This window comes from Phoca vitulina, unplaced genomic scaffold (assembly GCF_004348235.1).
Source record: "Phoca vitulina isolate PV1807 unplaced genomic scaffold, GSC_HSeal_1.0 scaffold13, whole genome shotgun sequence".
NCBI classification, from domain to species: Eukaryota; Metazoa; Chordata; class Mammalia; order Carnivora; family Phocidae; genus Phoca; species Phoca vitulina.
In genome coordinates, this window is record NW_022589716.1 from 47667716 (window position 1) to 47685080 (window position 17365).

Here is a 17365-nt window from a genome sequence, read left to right on the forward strand (position 1 = left end):
ATATGTGATTTGTGCATGAGTGTGTGTGTGCGCACCCACATGTATGTGGAGGGGACTGTTTGCTACAGCAGCTAGCTGTACCTGAACAGACAAGTGGTTTCCCTTGAGCCCCAGAATAGAGGCTCCTTCCACTGTCATTTAAAGGCCTAAATGTTTTAGCCCCTGCCTGTCTCTGCAGCCGCAGAATAAGGAGCTAGGCATTGACTGGAGTCAGAGATCAGCAAGCACCAGAGGCACTTTATTAATTAATGACCGAGGTAGGAAAGCAAAGAGTTCCAAAATGGTTTATTGCAAATACTTGGAGTTCTAATGAGACTTTTAGGACTCTCGAAAATAGGTGACCCAAAGAGGGAAAAGCTACTGAGCATACTATCAATTCATTGTTATTAGCAGGTACACTTATGAACTATTGTGAATTATCTGTGAACCTTTACAGAGTGTTTCTGGGTGCCTGGCACTGTTCTCTGTGCCCATTTAATGCAGACTGCCAGTGAAATTGGCCCCTGTTATTACCCCCACTGTCAGTGGGGAGATTGTATCACCGTGAGATTAAGAAACCTGCCCAGCAGAGCCAGGGAGCACCAGAGACAGGGTTTACCCGCAGTGGAATTTTGTCTTTGCTCTTAACCAGACACATACTGGCTCTTACCAGGCATTGTTTCATAATTCTATGCAATTATCCAAAGCAATGATGCATACACTTTGCAAAAGCCCAAAAAGTCCAAAGGTGTGCTTCCTAAAATGGGCCCAGCACGCTCCTGCTTCGTGACTCTGCCCAAAGGTGTACCTCATAATAAAGACACATTCTCTACCTAATGTATGTGTTCCTGTCTTCGCTTTGGCTTGTCGGTTATTTTGAAGATTAGAGAACTCCCTAGAAAATGTGGTCTTCTTTTTTAACTTATAATTTTAGCCTAAAAAAACCTAACTATAGACACAATTTGTAGATTAAAAGCTAATATAAAAAAATTAGACACATTGATGGAGACATACATAGATGGATAGGTGATAAAGATGGATAGAGATGGGTTAGTTGTAGAATCTAAGTGGTGGGTATGTGAGTGTTCATTACAAATTTCAATTATTTCTATATGTTGAAGTTTGAAATTTTTCATAATAAAATATTGGGGGAAAATCTGAGGATCTTCTTAAAGGAGAAATTGTATTCCTGACTTCCTACTTCCTTCCTCAAGGGAGTGTATCAGTCAGGGTTCTTGGTATCAGACATCAACTAGAACAGGTTAAAGGAGGAAGGGGAAGAAGAGGGGCTCCTGGAGCCTGCAGGGGACAGGGAACCAGGCAGGGAGATGGTGTGGCCAGCGGAGCCCAAAGCTGGCTGCAGGTGTGTCCTGGTGGAGACACTAAGGCTGTGATTCAGAGTGTGGCTATGGGAGTTGGCCTGTCAGAACCTCAGTCACCTGCCAACACCTTCTGTCTCATAGGCAGGAGCCTAAGGGTCCCTGCCTTCACCCTGGCTGAAAGGGAGGCTGGGAGAGAGAGCTTCTATGGTGGGAGGTGGGGGCTTCTAAAGTGGGGAGTCCCCCAACCCAAGAAGGGTGTTTAAAGGCACAGGTGGCACCTTTAAACCGGAAGGACGAGCACCTGTGTCTGTTCTGCATGGCACCAAGTCTCAGGTTGTCCCCGTATCACCAACTCTATGCTTTTTTTCCCCCCTAACCTTTCCCCTTTTGGGGGGATGTCCTTTATTATGCTGGTAAATTCCTACTCATTTCTCAAGACTCAAGTCAGGGGTTGCCTTCCTGGAAAGCATCCCTGAAACTCGCCAGTGTGGCTTTCTGTGAGCCTACAGCCTGCCTCCTCTAGATCCATCCCCAGACATTTTGTGCCTCTGGTGGCTGGGCAGGTCTGGTGGGGAGGAGAGTGGCAGGCAGGAGATATGAGAGAGCCAGGGCATCTGTCCCCTCCCTCTGCTTCCTGTGACTCCTCAGGCTGTGGCTACCTCAGGCGGGCCTGTTGTGGTTCTAGCCCTAGTTGGGAGCCCTGGGTCCTGGGCCCCAAATCACCACCTCCCTCCTCAGCCTGGGGTCTGCTCTTGCTAATTTCTGATGGCCTCACCATTCCCATTTTGGCACCTATTTACTTCCATCATGTGTGTAATCAATTCCCTATATTAAATTCCCTCCCTTTGAAAGCCTTTGAGGGCTTCTGTTTTCTGGACCCATTAAACAGAGGCAGGAGAGAACGGTGGCCAAGAGGAGGGGCTGTGGCATCAGTTCAGGTGGGATCCAGATCCTGGCTCTGTTGCTCACTGACTCTGTGGCTTTGGGCAAGTTACTTAGTGCTCTGGACCTCAGTTTCCTCCTCTAAAAAGTGGGAATGATAACAATGACCTGGGAGAATATTGTGTGGTTAGCACAGAACCTGGCACCTAGTTGGGCCTCAAATAATACTTGTGTGCCAATATTATAGTAGGATCTGAAGGCTGTGTCTGACTGAGAAGGTCCATCTACAGGCCTGGTCCTGTGTGCATATAGGGCGTCCCAGCCAGGTTGCTATGATCTCTGTGAGAAAGCTGAGGGTGGGAGACGAGAAGCCATTTGCCCAAGGCTACACAGCCTCTAAGTGGCAGAACTGGGACTCAAACCCAGGCAGTCGGACTCCCTAGCCCAGGCTATGAAGGGCCACCACGTGCCTCTTCCCACTGGCCTGGGAAGAGGCGGCGCTCAGCTGGCTGGGGAGGGCCAGGGCCTGGGGCCTGGGGCTTTGGACTGGGGCTGGACTCGACTGCTTGCTCAGCCAGGCAGCATCCTGTCCCAGCCTTGCCTGCAGTTGTCTGCCTTGGGTGGTTTGACCCCGACCCCAAATAATTCAAGCTGACTTTAGAACCTCTTTCCTAGGCGTGGTGCCACCCACCACAGTCAACAGCTCTAGACAACATGCAGCACATCCACTGATAGCTCTTGCAAGTCTGGAGGCTTACCGTGGCGCAGAAGGGAATATACCTGCAGCAGGTGGAGACACGGGAGGATTTCAGTTGACCTCCCAGCCAGGACTGGGTCCACACCTTAGCCGTAAGATGCCTTACTCGCCTGGGTACCTTGCATCTGGATTTCCTTTTGTTTCTTCCTTCAGCCTCTGACATTGCAGGATCTGGAAAGAGACCGAACTGTGTCTAATCTGCGTCACGGTGTGTCAGCTTCAGTGGGCATGACTGACTGTGTGTGCTGTTTCCACTTTACAAGCTGCAAGAGGCCATCGCCCCAGTTCAGGCTGTGGTCTGCAAGACCTCCATCTGCTGTGTATCAGAAGAAGCTGCCAAGTCCTGGCCAGTGAGTCTGAAGCACCAGGCCACCTCCCTCTTGGGGACCCCTCCTACCCTACTGCCCTCGCCTGCCCTTGGGGTGCTCTGGCCTGGCATATTTTTTATGTCACGGTCGTCAGACTGCTTTCCTGCCAGCTCAGATGGACAGATGATTTCATTGGCATCTGGGGAGAAAACAGGGTGGACTTGGCATCCACATTTGACTACAGTGTTAAGTGGGATGATAAGGAAGGTCTTGAAGCTGAGGGTAAGATTTGGTTGGCTTGAGCATCTTGGAGGGTGTTAAAAAAGAAGAAGAAGAAATGTTCTTGCATGACTAACATTGAAAAATGTTCATTGGATTTGTCAAATAGGAGACTGTCAGTGGCCTGGGTGAGAGTAGTTTCAGGAAATACTGGGCGTTAACTAATGGGTGAGGAAGGAGGAGACACAAGGGTCTTGGCCGAGGCCCTGTCTTACCTTTTGAGGGCAGGGCTGGCACTGACCCACAGTGGGACTGGGAGATCTGACCAAGCTCTTCCCTGCAGCTCTGCTGAAGCTGAGGTCATCAGAGGCAGACCCGGTGCCACAGCTCAGGAGTTGGACGGCCAAGGCTCAGGAGAATCTGTGTGCTGGCTGGGAAAGTTGCAACGGCATCATCCTGGATCAAAGATGGTGCTCCAGTGCCTGGTCTTCACAGGCTTTGGGGGTGGGCTGGGGTGCAGGTCCCAGGTGGTCACAGGGATTGTGGTCATCCTGGAAGAGGGGCTGAAACTAGACCAGGCTTGAGGGCGCAGAGGAAGCAAGACAGAGAGAGAGAGGGAGAGGAGAAAGAGGACAAGACGGTGGACCACGGTGCTGAAGAGGCAGGGGCGGTGGTGGTGTGCAGCTCAGGTGGGGGAGGACATTCTTTCTTTGTGACCAGGAGATCTGAGGCAGCAGGGTGTCACTTCCTGGACCGTGCCCCACAAGAGCGTGTCATTTATCTTCAGGAGCCCAGGATAAGGAGAGTCTCAGTAATAGTTCCTGACATCATTTAGGTTGCATTTTGCTTCAAGAAACAGAAAGCTCCATGAGAAAATGACTTAATTAAGAAGGCAATATCATTTCACACAAGGAGAAGTCCCACATAACACTTGTCACATCTCCTTAGCAAAAAAGATTTTTCACACATGCCTAAAACAGTCCTAGCATGGAAAATGGGAACTCTGTGGGAGATCCCAGCCCTGGGGAAGAGGGCACATGCCTGGACCCCATCAGTTGTGTTAGCAAGGAGATGGGGGGGGAATTCATCCAGCACCAAGGAGCCCAGTGCAGGCTCTCCCATGGATGCACGGGGAGATCTCCATGTATGGCACACATGCCAAAATACCTTCCACCCTCTCTGTTCGGAGCCTACTTGGCTTCCAGGCCCTTACCTCTGTGTCATCCTGTGCCAGGGCACTAGCCGCTGGCCTCCTAGTCCTCTCTGCCTGGCTTACCCCTAGCTATTCTTTAAACCTCAACTTAGAAGTCGTTTGTCAGCCCAGCTATCCCTGGTCCCCAAGTCTGGGCTGATACACTCTTACAGTGCCCTTCAAAGCAAAGAGGGTATCTTTTCTGTTGTCCTGTAGGTCCCATGAGGACAAGAACTATGCCCTGTGACCACTTGACCCCAATGCTTTGCACAGTACCTAACACACAGAAGGTGTTCCATAAATATTTTGTCAAATGTCAATGGATAGTGGATGGTGAGTGGATATGAGTGGAAAAATAAATATTTACATGAAAGAATGAAAATTCTTAGAGATGAATGAGTGGATGGGTGGATGGATGGAGAGAGAATATATATGTGGCTGAGTTATACATATGGAGGTGGGTGGGTGGGTGGTGTATTGATGGGTGGGTATGCAATGGCTGCGTGGAGGAGTAGAGAGGTGGATGAATGGGTGGGTGGATGGGTGGTATGGATAGGTGATGATGTATGGTGGGTACATTGTAGGGTGGGTATAGATGGGCAAAAGGAGGAATGGGCAGATGGGTGTGTGCCCGCTGTCTGAGTCTACCACGGGGTGGCGCCCTGCACCAGTTTGAATCCCGGGTCCTGGTGAATGCCCTTTCTGCCCAAAGGGGACTTACAAAAGAGGAACCTTTTGTCCTAGGTAGTGGTGAAAGGTTCCCGGGTGACGCAGGCTTGTAAACAAGTTGAAAAGATGCTGCCCTGCAAGCTCACGTCAAGCGGGACCGGGCAAACAGTGCCACCGCGACCTTGGCTCGGGTGCCCGAGGCCATGTCCGGCTGTTCCCAGTGCGAGTGTGAGCTGAGCTTGGGGACAGGAGTCCTGCTTCCCGTTCCTGTGTGGTCGCAGACGAGAACGCATCCAACCCTTCCCGGGGCCACAGCGTCCCGGTTGGGGACCCCGAAGACGCCTGCCTTGAATTGCTGCACAAAGTCGCAGGGAGATGTTGGGGCAGGCGGGATGTCTCAAAGCCTATGCAGTTCCTTTTGCCCACATGCGAACACACATTATCCTAAGCCGCGTGACTTCAAACCTAATGGGAAATCTACATCCTAGCAAACTCCAACCCAGCGCCGTTCATCCTAGCCTTGGCTCCATCAGAATCTTAATTTATTCCAGATCCTGATTCAGGCTCACATTTTGATCCTCCCCACTAACCCAAGGAGTCTTTAGCCCACCTTTGCTGGGCCTTTTAGGGCAAACCCCATTCCAAACCCCAAACCCCCACCTTCTGACTAATCAGAGCACCCTTTAAACCAGTAGTAATAAAACTTAATATGAACCACCTCCAAAACCCACCATGGATTCATAGATGCTTCAAAACACTGAAGAAATAGACAAATGCACAATACATTGTCAGTGCCAATTCACTTCCACCCACGTGGTGGTGTAGGAAAATGCTAGCTACCTCAACATTTACCAATGCCAAGTATTATCACTCTTTCTCTTTTTTGTCAATTTGATGGGGAGAAAAATCCCAAGTATTTTAATTTGCATTTTTGAAGGACTTAACTGCAACTTCCCCCAACAACTATTTATTAAATATTAATCGACATTTATTTAAGCCATTTGATAAAAACCAGCACTTCCTTGCCCCATGACACCCCTCCCCTCTTCTCAACTCTTCTGGCTGTTTCTGCTGGTATATGTCTTCATTTTTGTAAATAATATGTTTAAACTTCAGTCTCTCAATTGAATTGTAGATAAGTATCAGTTGACTTCCTGTCACGGGAGGTGAAGATTGAACATCCCATGCAACCCTGGGTTCTGTTCCTCAGCTTCCCAGTGTGGTTGACTGAGGGTTTGAGAACCCATGTTTCTTTGCCCTACTATGACTACATTAGTGCTGCTCCCTTCTGACACTTCCCTGTACAATGTTTGCTATTCTCCCTGAAATTAAACACGTTGTTTTCCACCTTCTTAGTTTTATCCATTTTTTAAATTATGAAATACAGGAATCATTTAGAAGAATGCCCCATTTTATTTTATTTATTTATTTTTTAAAGATTTATTTATTTTGAGAGAGAGCGGGGGGAGGGGCAGAGGGAGAGAATCTCAAGCAGATTCCCCACTGAGCGTGGAGCCAGATGTGGGCCGATTGCAGGACCCTGAGATCATGACCTGAGCCGAAACCAAGAATCGGATGCCCAACTGACTGAGCCACCAGGCGCCCCAAGAATAATTTTATTTAAAAAAAAAAGACGAACAAATCTCCAGGCTAAGAACCAGAACTTTTCCAGTCTCTTAGAAATCCCTGGGGGTCCTCACCCTGACTTCTGTGATGTGCTTCGCCTGGTTTGTTTAGTTTTATCATCCACGTGCATGTCCTTAGACACCAGCTTGTTTAATCTTGCCTGGTGGTGAACATAGAAATGGGAGCATTTACCCTTCTTTGAGGACTTGCTTTTTTGCTCAGCACTGGGAGATTCGTCCATCTTGGCTCACATGCATGTGGCCCATTCATTTTCATGGGTACACAGTAAGCATTCCATTGTAAGAATATAATGCAGTTGATCTATTTTACTGTTGTGGACATTGGGCTGTGTCTGGTTTTTTTCTTTTACAAACAATGCTTCTAAAACCAATTTGGTCTATGTCTCTTGATGCACAGATAGGAGTTTTTCTTGGGTGCACACTGAGGAGTAGAATTGCTGGGTCAGAAGACATGCATTTGTTCCATTTTCCTGGGTAATACCAAATTGTTTTCCAAAGTGGTCGCACCAATTTACACTCCGTGAACAGGGAATTTAAGTTCCTTTTGATGTGTTTCCTTGCCAACACTCTGTATTATCAGGCTTTTAAATTTCTGCCAGTCTGATCTGCACTGTTATCATGGCCAGATAGTATCTGTTTGCACATAGGCCCGTGTTCAGGCTCTATTTTATTCAATCGATCTTTCTGTCATCTGTTCCATTCTATATGTCATGATCACAAACCCTTTGCACTCTAAATATCATTTCCTAATGGACAAACACTCTCTGAGAGAAAGTCACAGGATGTAAACTTTTGAGAATTTCCAGACATTCACCTGATCGATAGTTTTGCTGGGTACAGAATTCTAGGTGGGAATGATTTTTTCCTTCTGGGATGCTGAAGGCATTTTGTAGCCCCTTGTGACAGATAATATTTCCCCAAAATAGCCAGAGCAATATGTCTAGTCCCACATGCACTTCTAGAACCTGGCAACTGTCTATCAGGATACAGACACCATTTCTTACCCCCTGAGCCTGGGAGACTGCGTAGCTGCCTTGACAAATCTGGCCGGAGTAAGCCTGTATGATTTTCCAGGTTCCATCATAAAAGATGATAGGGTTTCTTCCTGGCTCTCTTTTCAGGATGCTCAGCCCTGGAAACCAACGCCCATGTGCTGAGGAAGTCCTGGCCACATGGAGAAGGCATGCGTGGGTGTCCAGGCTGGTAGCCAGCTAAGACTTCAGCTAAGACTTCAGCCAAGAATTTGCATCAATTCCCAGCAATATGACGAGTAATCTTTCAGATCATTTCAGCCCCCAGACTTTGAATCACCCCAGCTGATGCCAAGTGGAGCAGAAGTATACTATCCCCACCAAGCCCTACTCAAATTGAAGATTTCTGAGCAAAATAAATGTGGTCATTGTTTTAAGCCACTAAGTTTTGGGGTATTTGTTATGTATCCAATGCAACCAGAATTCCTTTCTGTATGCCAGCTCCTGGCTAAGCAGGCCCTGGGGATGTGAAGGTGAGCAGGCTATTCCCTGCACCTAAGGAGATCATAATACAGTCAATTCAATTTAAAAAGTTTTAAAGTTCATGGAAGAGAGAGTGAGTAACCCACACAACCCCCAGTGCTTTGACATTTGTTCCTGTTTACAGCAGTGTACTCAGACTCGGCAGCACATTGCCCTACCAAAGAGTAGAAGGCCCAGGGGTAAGTCTGCTTCTCTGAGGAAGTTGGACCAGATTTTGCTAGTGACGAGGAGGTGACAAGAAGTTGGAGAGCAATGTGCTGCAACACTGTTGCCCGTGCTGGCCCCTCTGCAGTGCGGCGGCCCAGTACGTGCCTCCCTCCGTCCACTCCAAGTCTGGCACCCCGGGGGGGCCATAAGCAAGCAGAGCTCTTCCCTCCTAAGCGTGGACTGGAGCAGGAATTTAGGAAAGGTCTGTTGAACTGGGATAGAGAGCCACGCTCCTAAGACTTCAGGAGGCAGGGTTCCGACATGGGCAGCAGGCAGAGATTCTGGGCTCTGGAACCAGGGCAGCTTAGCAACAGCCAGAAAGGCCATCATTCCCCACAGTCACTCCTGCCACAGATGAAGCAGAAGGGGGAGGTCCCCTTAGGGAAGAGTGTGGCTGCTGTGAAAGGAGCCCTGGTGAAGCCAGAACGGGGCATACGGGCACAGGAAACCCCCCCCCCGTCCGGGAGCACGCAGGCATGAGCTGCTGACAGCCGGGGCCTTCTCTGCCCTGGTTGTAGGCGGTGGGTTGGAGCCAGGCAGGTGCTGGTGCTTGGGCTGAGGGTTGAGATGAGGCCTTGGAATGACCCCTGGGGGTGGCCCCAGACTGAGTAGTGTGACATTATTCCTTCAATCATTCAAGAAAAACTTACTGAGCATTCATCACCACCAGGCACGATGGGAACACAGCAAAGAACAAAAGAAGCGAAAATCCCTCCCCTCAAAGAGCTAACCTTCTCATGGAGAAAGAGAGACAATGCATAAGCAGCCCAACAGGCAGCCGGCCACAAGGAGAAGAGACAATGGCGAGGAAAAACCCTGGTGAGGGGACTGGGGAGGGCTGGTGGAGGTGGGGAGTTGTTACTTTGTACCGAGTGGTCCTCGGGGGGCCTTCCAGGAAAGGGGACTTTGGCACAGCGACCTGGAGACGGTGCTGGCATGAGTCAACCTCTTCCTGGGAGACCTGAGTCCAGGAGAGGGCCAGTGTGGGCAAACCCTGAGGGGGAGCAGGATGGAGGAGTGGATGGAGGACGGGCAGTGCTTAGGGTGCAGAGCAAGCAAGGGGGATGGTGGCGGCAGGGCCTTGCAGCTCATTGCCTGGGCTTTCACCTCCCTAGGTGAAGTGGGAAGCCGTTGGTGGGCTCTGGACAGAGGAAGATGTGTGCTGACTCATGCTTTAGGAGAGTCCTTGTGGCTGCTGCATTGGGAAGAGATAGAGGGGTAGGGTCCTGGATACACTGTGAGCACGTTGCTGGATGCTGGTCATGAGACAGAGAAGCCAGGGAGGACCTGATTTTGGCCTGAGCACCTGGTGAGTGACCTCTGGGTGATGGAGGAGTTCTCACTCCCCACCTGGGCTGGCCCGGCACTCAGCCGCACTGCAGCTCGTCCCTGCATTCCCCCCCTGAGCTCATATTTACTGCTTTCAGCAGTGCGGGAGAGAAAGCTGACTCAGATGGGAATCATTTGTTCAGTCATTTATTCTCTCAGCAAACATTTATTGAGCTCTTGCTATGTGCCGGACACATGGTAGGAGCTGGAAGTCTGTAGTGGTCTCTGTCACCATGGAGCGCACGGCCCCTCAGAGCAGAGAGATGTGGATCAGGTGAAGATGGGTGCAGGGAGTAAGCAAAGGGCTTCGTGGGACAGGAGAAGCACCAGAGGGAGGCCCCTCCACTCCACCGGGAGGCAGGCCAGTGCGAGCTGGAGAGGATGAGGCTGGGAGGAGGAGGGCAGAGACGTGACAGGGATGACACACCAGGAGGATCAGAGGAGCAGGGACGGGGACACCCGGGAGCTTACACGGAGGGCAGGACAGTCCAAGCAGCCTTCTTACAGAACAGTTGTTTAAGACCAAGTTGAAAGGCCGAGAAGGAGCCCAGGTGGCAGGTCAGGGTGAAGCAAGACCCAGAGGGGCAGTGGCCCGTGTGAGAGACCAGAGAGACCAGGGTGAAGCAAGACCCAAGCCTGACCAAGTGGCCCGTGTGAGAGGTCAGGAAGGCCCTGGGGAGCTCCAGGAACTACCCTGAAGTGTCAGTCAGCTTTTGCTCTGTAACAAACCACCCTAAAATGTAGTACTTAAAACCACAGCCTCTGATTTTGCTGGTGATTCTGTGGATCAGCAGCTTGGGCTGGGCTCTGCTGAGTGGTCCTCCACCTGCACTTGGCTGGGCTCACTCCTGTGTCTGAGGTCAGTGGGCAGGTTGTTGGAGCCGGGGGCCTCGGGGGCCCTGGGTGAGAGAGGGCTCTCCACTGCTCCCCTGTGGGCTAGCTTGGGCCTGTCCCATGGCAGCTGGGCAGGGGTGTGAGTGCAAACTGCAAGGCCTAGGACGCCCAGGCTCAGAGCAGCACAACCTCACTGCTGCCACTTTCTGTGGAACAGGGTGAGTAGCAGCCCAGCCCAGACTCGAAGGATAAAGAAGCACTCCATGTCCGACAGGAGGACCTGGAGGGATGTCGTTGTACCTGCTGTGGTCGGTGGGCTGGACTCGAGAGCGAGGAAGGGTGTGGGGTGGCTGCAGGGGGCAGAGTCTGTGTTGTGCAAGGGGAAACCGCTTAACTAGGGACTTACTCTCATGCACATCTTTCCAAAGTGGGGATGGATTGGAGCAGACAAGAGTAGATGTGGGAAGAGGCCTTGTGGATGAGAGGCAGGTGGTATGGACAAAGCCCCAGGGGCTGGGGATGGAGAGGCAGAAAGAGAATCTACAGGACTAAGTAATGGTCAGCCGTGGGGCCGGGAAGAGGGTGTTGGGGGTGACCTTTCAGGATCTGGACCCCAGAGTTCCCTGCCCAGATGACTTGGAGCCTGCTCCCAGGCCCGACCCTCCCAAAGGGACACTGCATCACAGGCCCGGTAGGCCTAGGAGGGGAAGGGTGCTGTTTGTGGAGGCGGGCGTGGGTGTGGACAGAGCTTGGGCCCCGGTGTCCATGCATGCATGAGTGCGCTAGACCCTGAGACTCGGGATGGAGCCAGGAAGGGAGGAGAAGCAGGTGGATGGTGCCTCCATTTCCCTCTCACCCCGAGTTCCACAAATACTGGGGGTGAGCCTGCTGGGGTCAGGGAGAGGAATAACCGAGGGCTGGTGGTGTCTCAGAGACACTCACGTGGAGATGCAGACAGGTGACTGGATTCAAAAGACTGGAATTCAGGGGAGAGATCCCAGCAGGAGATAGAAATTTGAAAGTCACTGGCAAAAAGATGGAATACAAGCCACACACACAGATGGAGTCACCGGGAAAAGGCCGATCCCAGGGCGTAGTATGATTCTGAAGGTTTGTTGAATTTTGATGAGAGGGAAAGAAAAAAGTTCCTCCCCTCAGAATAAATAGGCTGCTTGACACAGGAGTATAAGAAAATGGCTGACTTCATTGCTGATGAGATCAAGAAGGCCTCAAATCCATGGCCCGTGGGCAAGGAGGATGAAAAGAAAAGAAAAATCTACACAACCAAGCCGTAATACTGGAACGGCGATGGGATCTGTGGACACAGGAGAGTACTTGACAAGCCTCCAGAAGGCAGGAGTCAGAAGCTTGGCGACCCGTGCACGAACAGCAGAGCTCCTCTTCAGGGCAAGACACATAGCTGTGATGCACAAGGCAACGGCCTGGAGCAGAGGAAGAAGCAAGGCAGGACGGAAGCCCATGCGGATTAGAGTCTACCCACTAATAAACTAAACTAGACGAACCTGAAAACTCAGCGGCCACATACAGCCGGGACATGTGTATGTAATTGCAGAACCATGCCAAGCCCCCAGGAGCTTCCCGGCTGAAAATAGAAATTACTTAAAAGACTTATGAGCTTCAAAATGTACTCCTGAGAAACAGTCCCGAGTGACAGAAACCCTCCAGGGGGAAGAATTAGACAAAAGGGTTTTATGACCAGCTTGAGCCGCCTCCCAACAGGGAGCTTCTGTGGCCTGCAGCTGTGGTTCTGTCTCAGCCCGCTGCCCCTGGGCCAAGAGGGCTTCTCTTGGCGCTGGCGTTTTCCTTCTCTATTTCACAGGTGAGGAAACTGAGGCCCAGACAGGGCCAGACATGTGAAGGCCACACAACTGGCAGGTCTGTGTGTCTGGGGCCTCGCCCCCTACATCGTTCTGCCTTCCCCAGTTGTCAGTATCCCCTAGACGCCCTTAATGCAGGCCCCACTGTGTGACCCAGCATCCTTCTGGTGACCACTGCTCTTGGCTCCTGTCTGTCAACGGCTCCTCCCAGGCCCTGGGAGCCAGGCTCCCCGTACCTCTGGTCCCCTGTCCAGCCCTGGGCAGCCGGTGCCACCCCCAGTGGATGACAACGCTTCCACCCCCTCATTGAGCCATGCTCTGTGCCAGGTAACTATCGTCACGGCTCCCATTCCTCACAAGGTGGGACGGCGATTCGGGGAAGTCGAGGGCCTTGCTTGTGTTTCCACCTCCAGTGAGGGTGCAGGTGGGACTGCCTGGGGTCAGACCCAAGCCTGACCTCTTGCCCATCTGCTGGCTCACCTCTCTGACAAGGGCTCAGTGTTCTATTTTCTTTACAAACATCTTCCTTCAGGGTGAGGGTTGTGACTTTTTTGTCCAAAACATGTGGCTCTTCGAGAGCCTGGGCTCTGGCTTCAGGTGACTTGAATTCAAATCTGGCCTCTGCCATCTTTGAGCTGTGTGACCTGGGGTGAGTTCCTCTACTTCTCTGTGCCTCGGTGTCCTTATCTATCCAACAGGACCGTGAGTGCTGCTGCTCTATAAGGCCATGTGAGCATTAAATGGATTAATACTGGCAAAGCACTTGGAACAGAGCCTGGCCCGGGCTAAGCTCTTGGTCCCACTGAGAGTCCTGCTGGCTTCACACCGTGGCTGGTGCTCGGCCTCAGACATCCTTATCCAGTTTACAGAAAGAGTCTCCAGGTGGTCTCCTGGCTTCTACCTCACCGAACCTCACCCCTCTCCTTTGACTCTCCCCGTGTTGCTGTGGCCACACTGGCCTCCTTGATTTCTCAACTACACCAGGCCAGCTGCCTCAGGACCTTGGCACTGTTTCCTCTTCCCTTCACCTTCGAGACTGCTGTCACTTTCTCAACAAGCCCTGGTCCTACTGGCCTGTTCCACATTGCAGCCTGCATCTCCGGCCTGAACACATCACTTGGCTCCACTTCTTATTTCTCCACAGTATATCTCTCTTCTGACCTTCTCTATCATTTTCTGTCTGAGTCTTTCTGCTGTCTGTTTTCTATCTTCCTCCAATAGACTACAAGCTCCTCGAGGACAGAAATCTTTGCCTATGTGTTTGCTGACACGGCTCAAATGCCCAGAGAGTAGCTGACACCCAGCAGGGATGAGTAATGCTGACGGAACTGGGGATGTTCTTGAGTGTCCTTGCATGGAAGGGGGAGGCCTGCACCTCAGACCCCACACTGCCTGACTGCCATGTGCCGAGACCACAATCCGAATCAGACTTCTGTGGCCCTAGCTCTTCTCGCCCCTGAATTTTCCTGGCTACACGCACAGTGCTGTATGGGAAACATTTGCTTTTTTTTTTTTTTTAATTTTTTATTGTTATGTTAATCCCCATACATTACATCATTAGTTTTAGATATAGTGTTCCATGATTCATTGTTTGTGCATAACACCCAGTGCTCCATGCAGAACGTGCCCTCCTCAATACCCATCACCAGGCTAACCAATCCTCCCAACCCCCTCCCCTCTAGAACCCTCAGTTTGTTTTTCAGCGTCCATCGTCTCTCATGGTTCTTCTCCCCCTCCGATTTCCCCCCCCTCATTCCTCCCCTCCTGCCACATTCTTCTTCTTCTTTTTTTCCTTCTTAACATATATTGCATTATTTGTTTCAGAGGTACAGATCTGAGATTCAACAGTCTTGCACAATTCACAGCGCTTACCAGAACACATACCCTCCCCAGTGTCCATCACCCAGTCACCCCATCCCTCCCACCCCACCCCCCACTCCAGCAACCCTCAGTTTGGGGAAACATTTGCTTTTGCAAGAAGTGGCCAGAGGCATGGAAAAAAGCCCCAGCAAGGACCAGGACCAGCTAAAGACCCATTTTCAGGCAGCTGAAGAGGCCTTGATCCTGAGGATGGAGGATGGCCTGAGGTTGGGTGGGGGTAGGTGGGAGAAGAAGATGCCAGAAGATTCGGAGACTGGATGCCTTGGCAGAGGCCTCCAGTTACCCTAAATATAGAGGCCGGGCCCTGTAGGGGTGAGACAGTGATCCCCCCTCCCTGGCCCACAAGAGGAATGGGAGCTGGCAGGGCTGATGGTAGGCAAAAGGGTTAGGAGTCCGTTAACCCAATTCTGCCTTTCCCCCCCGCTTTTTTAAATTTAAGTAGGCTCCGTGGCCAGCACGGAGCCCAGCGTGGGGCTTGAACTCATGACCCTGAGATCAAGACCTGAGCCGAGATCAAGAGTCGGAGGTTTAACAGACCGAGCCATCCAGGAGCCCCTGCCTTTTTGATTCTCTTGTCAAAAGTCAATGAGATACCTTGCAGATATTAATCCAACTTTTAAAATGCAAATACCCTTGGGGCGCCTGGGTGGCTCGGTTGGTTGAGTGTCCAACTGTTGATTTTGGCTCTGGTGGTGATCTCAGGGTCCTGGGATTGAGCCCTGTGTCGGGGTCCACACTCAGCAGGGAGTCTTGCTTGAGGATTCTCTCCCTCTGGCCCTCCCGCCTCATGCTCTTTCTCTCTCTAGAATAAATTAAAAAATCTTTTAAAAAAATACAAATACCCTTGACCTGACCCCCCTACTCCCCTTACCCTGCCCAGCCCATTATGCTACAGGAGGGGCTGACCGTGAATGGTGAGTCATATGCACAGTGGAACTGTCTGAGATGTCAGGGAATGTCCCCTGTGTCCATATGGAGCAGCCTCAGGGAGATTATTAAGGAGCATGTGTATGCGTGCGCACGTGTGTGTGTGTGTTAGAATCCACGTTGTATATTAAAGATGGCCATCCTTTTCTGCTGAACGTACCCATAGAAATGGCCACAGGGTGGCCTCTGGGAAGGGTGCTGTGGGAGGGGGTGGCAGTAGGAGGGACTCTGGATCTTCACTGAACACCATTTTCTACCTTTGGCTTATTTGCTGTGAGCGTAAATTACATAGAAGAATCCGCTACACTGAAAACAAACATAGGTGGCTATGGTCCCAGCAGTGGGCACGCTGGGCACGCTCTCATCCACGGTACCAGACTTCCATTCCCTAGCGCTCTACTCGGGCCTCAGCTCAGGATGGGCACATGGTGCGTTCTGTTTTGAACCAGGGAGAGCCCACTCCTAAGTCACTGGGAAGCAGACTGAGAGAATGCAGCAGTCCTGGGCCAGGTGAGCCCAGGACCTTGGATCCAGGGCTGATGGCAGGATAGGAAGGGCCCTGCACAACTTCCCACTGCCCTCGGCTGGAAGCAAGTCTTTCCGGCTGGCCTGCTTACCTCCGCTTCACTACCTGTGCTCATCATGCTGTGTACACACTGGCCTTCTCTCAGTCTGTCTCACCTCAGTGCCTTAGCACGTGCCGAGCTCTTGGCTAGCAATGCTCATGTGTGACTCTGAGCCTGGCTGGGTGCTTCCATGTAAATGCCCCAAAGGAAGCCTGTCTTGATATGGCAGTATCACTATACCTCCTGCTCCCCTTTTCTCCTGCCTCCGTCTACGGCTGATTTTCTTCATCCACATTACAAGGAGGCTCCCTTCCTGACAGGTATTTATGTAAGTGCCTGGAGCGTGAGCTACGTGGGTCTTGTCTGCTACCTTCTCCTCAGCACCCAGCACACAGCCTGCACTTGGTAGCTACCACGCACACCTTTTCTTTCCTTTCCCTTTTGATAGTATCCTTTTCTTTGGCTTTTGTTCTTAACAATGCTGATTACACCTTACTGAAAGGATCCCATGACCCGCGACTGGGTTCTAACTTGTAGCTGGACAGAGGGATAAAGATGCCTGCAAACGACTGTGGAGGGAAGATGTGCCATGCAGGCCTGCCTCTGTCCCTGCCCCTTCCCTCCCCTTCCCTGAGCATATAATCGGAGATAATGGAATGTCACACATCTCCCTTCATCCCGCTGGGTTGAGTTGGACCCCCACCCCAAATGCCATCCCAGGCTGAGCTCTGCCGCCGTTGTTGTTTGCCTTCACCTTCAGAATATTCCAGCATGATCGCCCTTAACCGAAATGACACACCTAGGTGGTGACACACCCAGGGTGCCCTGGAATGGGTGGACCAGCAAGGAAAATATTTAACAGGGGGTGAGCTGCCCTGTCCCGACCCTCAGGGGTCCCCTGCTCCCAGCCATTCCTCTGCCCTGGGCTGCCAGTAACAGAGGGAAGCACCTCACACTGCCAGCTCTGCCCTGGCATTCTGACCAGTGGCGGCCTGCACCCTCCAGCAGGCAGATACTCTGAGTGTCCTCCCTGCCCTCAACGCCTGTGTTGAGCAGGGCTCAGCTCCAGGCCTTGTGCCTTGACATCTTCTCTCTCCACTCCACCCCACCCTGTTCCCTCCACCACAGTTTTTCATTTGTGTTTTTCCATGAGCCTTCAAAGAGGAAACAAAACCTTTTCCTTACCGGAGCCCAATCCAATCCCTGGCTAGTCCTGAGGTTCCACCACCCTTATTCCTAAAGCCATTTGCATTTCCTCTGCCACTACTTGGTCAGAGCCAGCACCATCTCCCGCC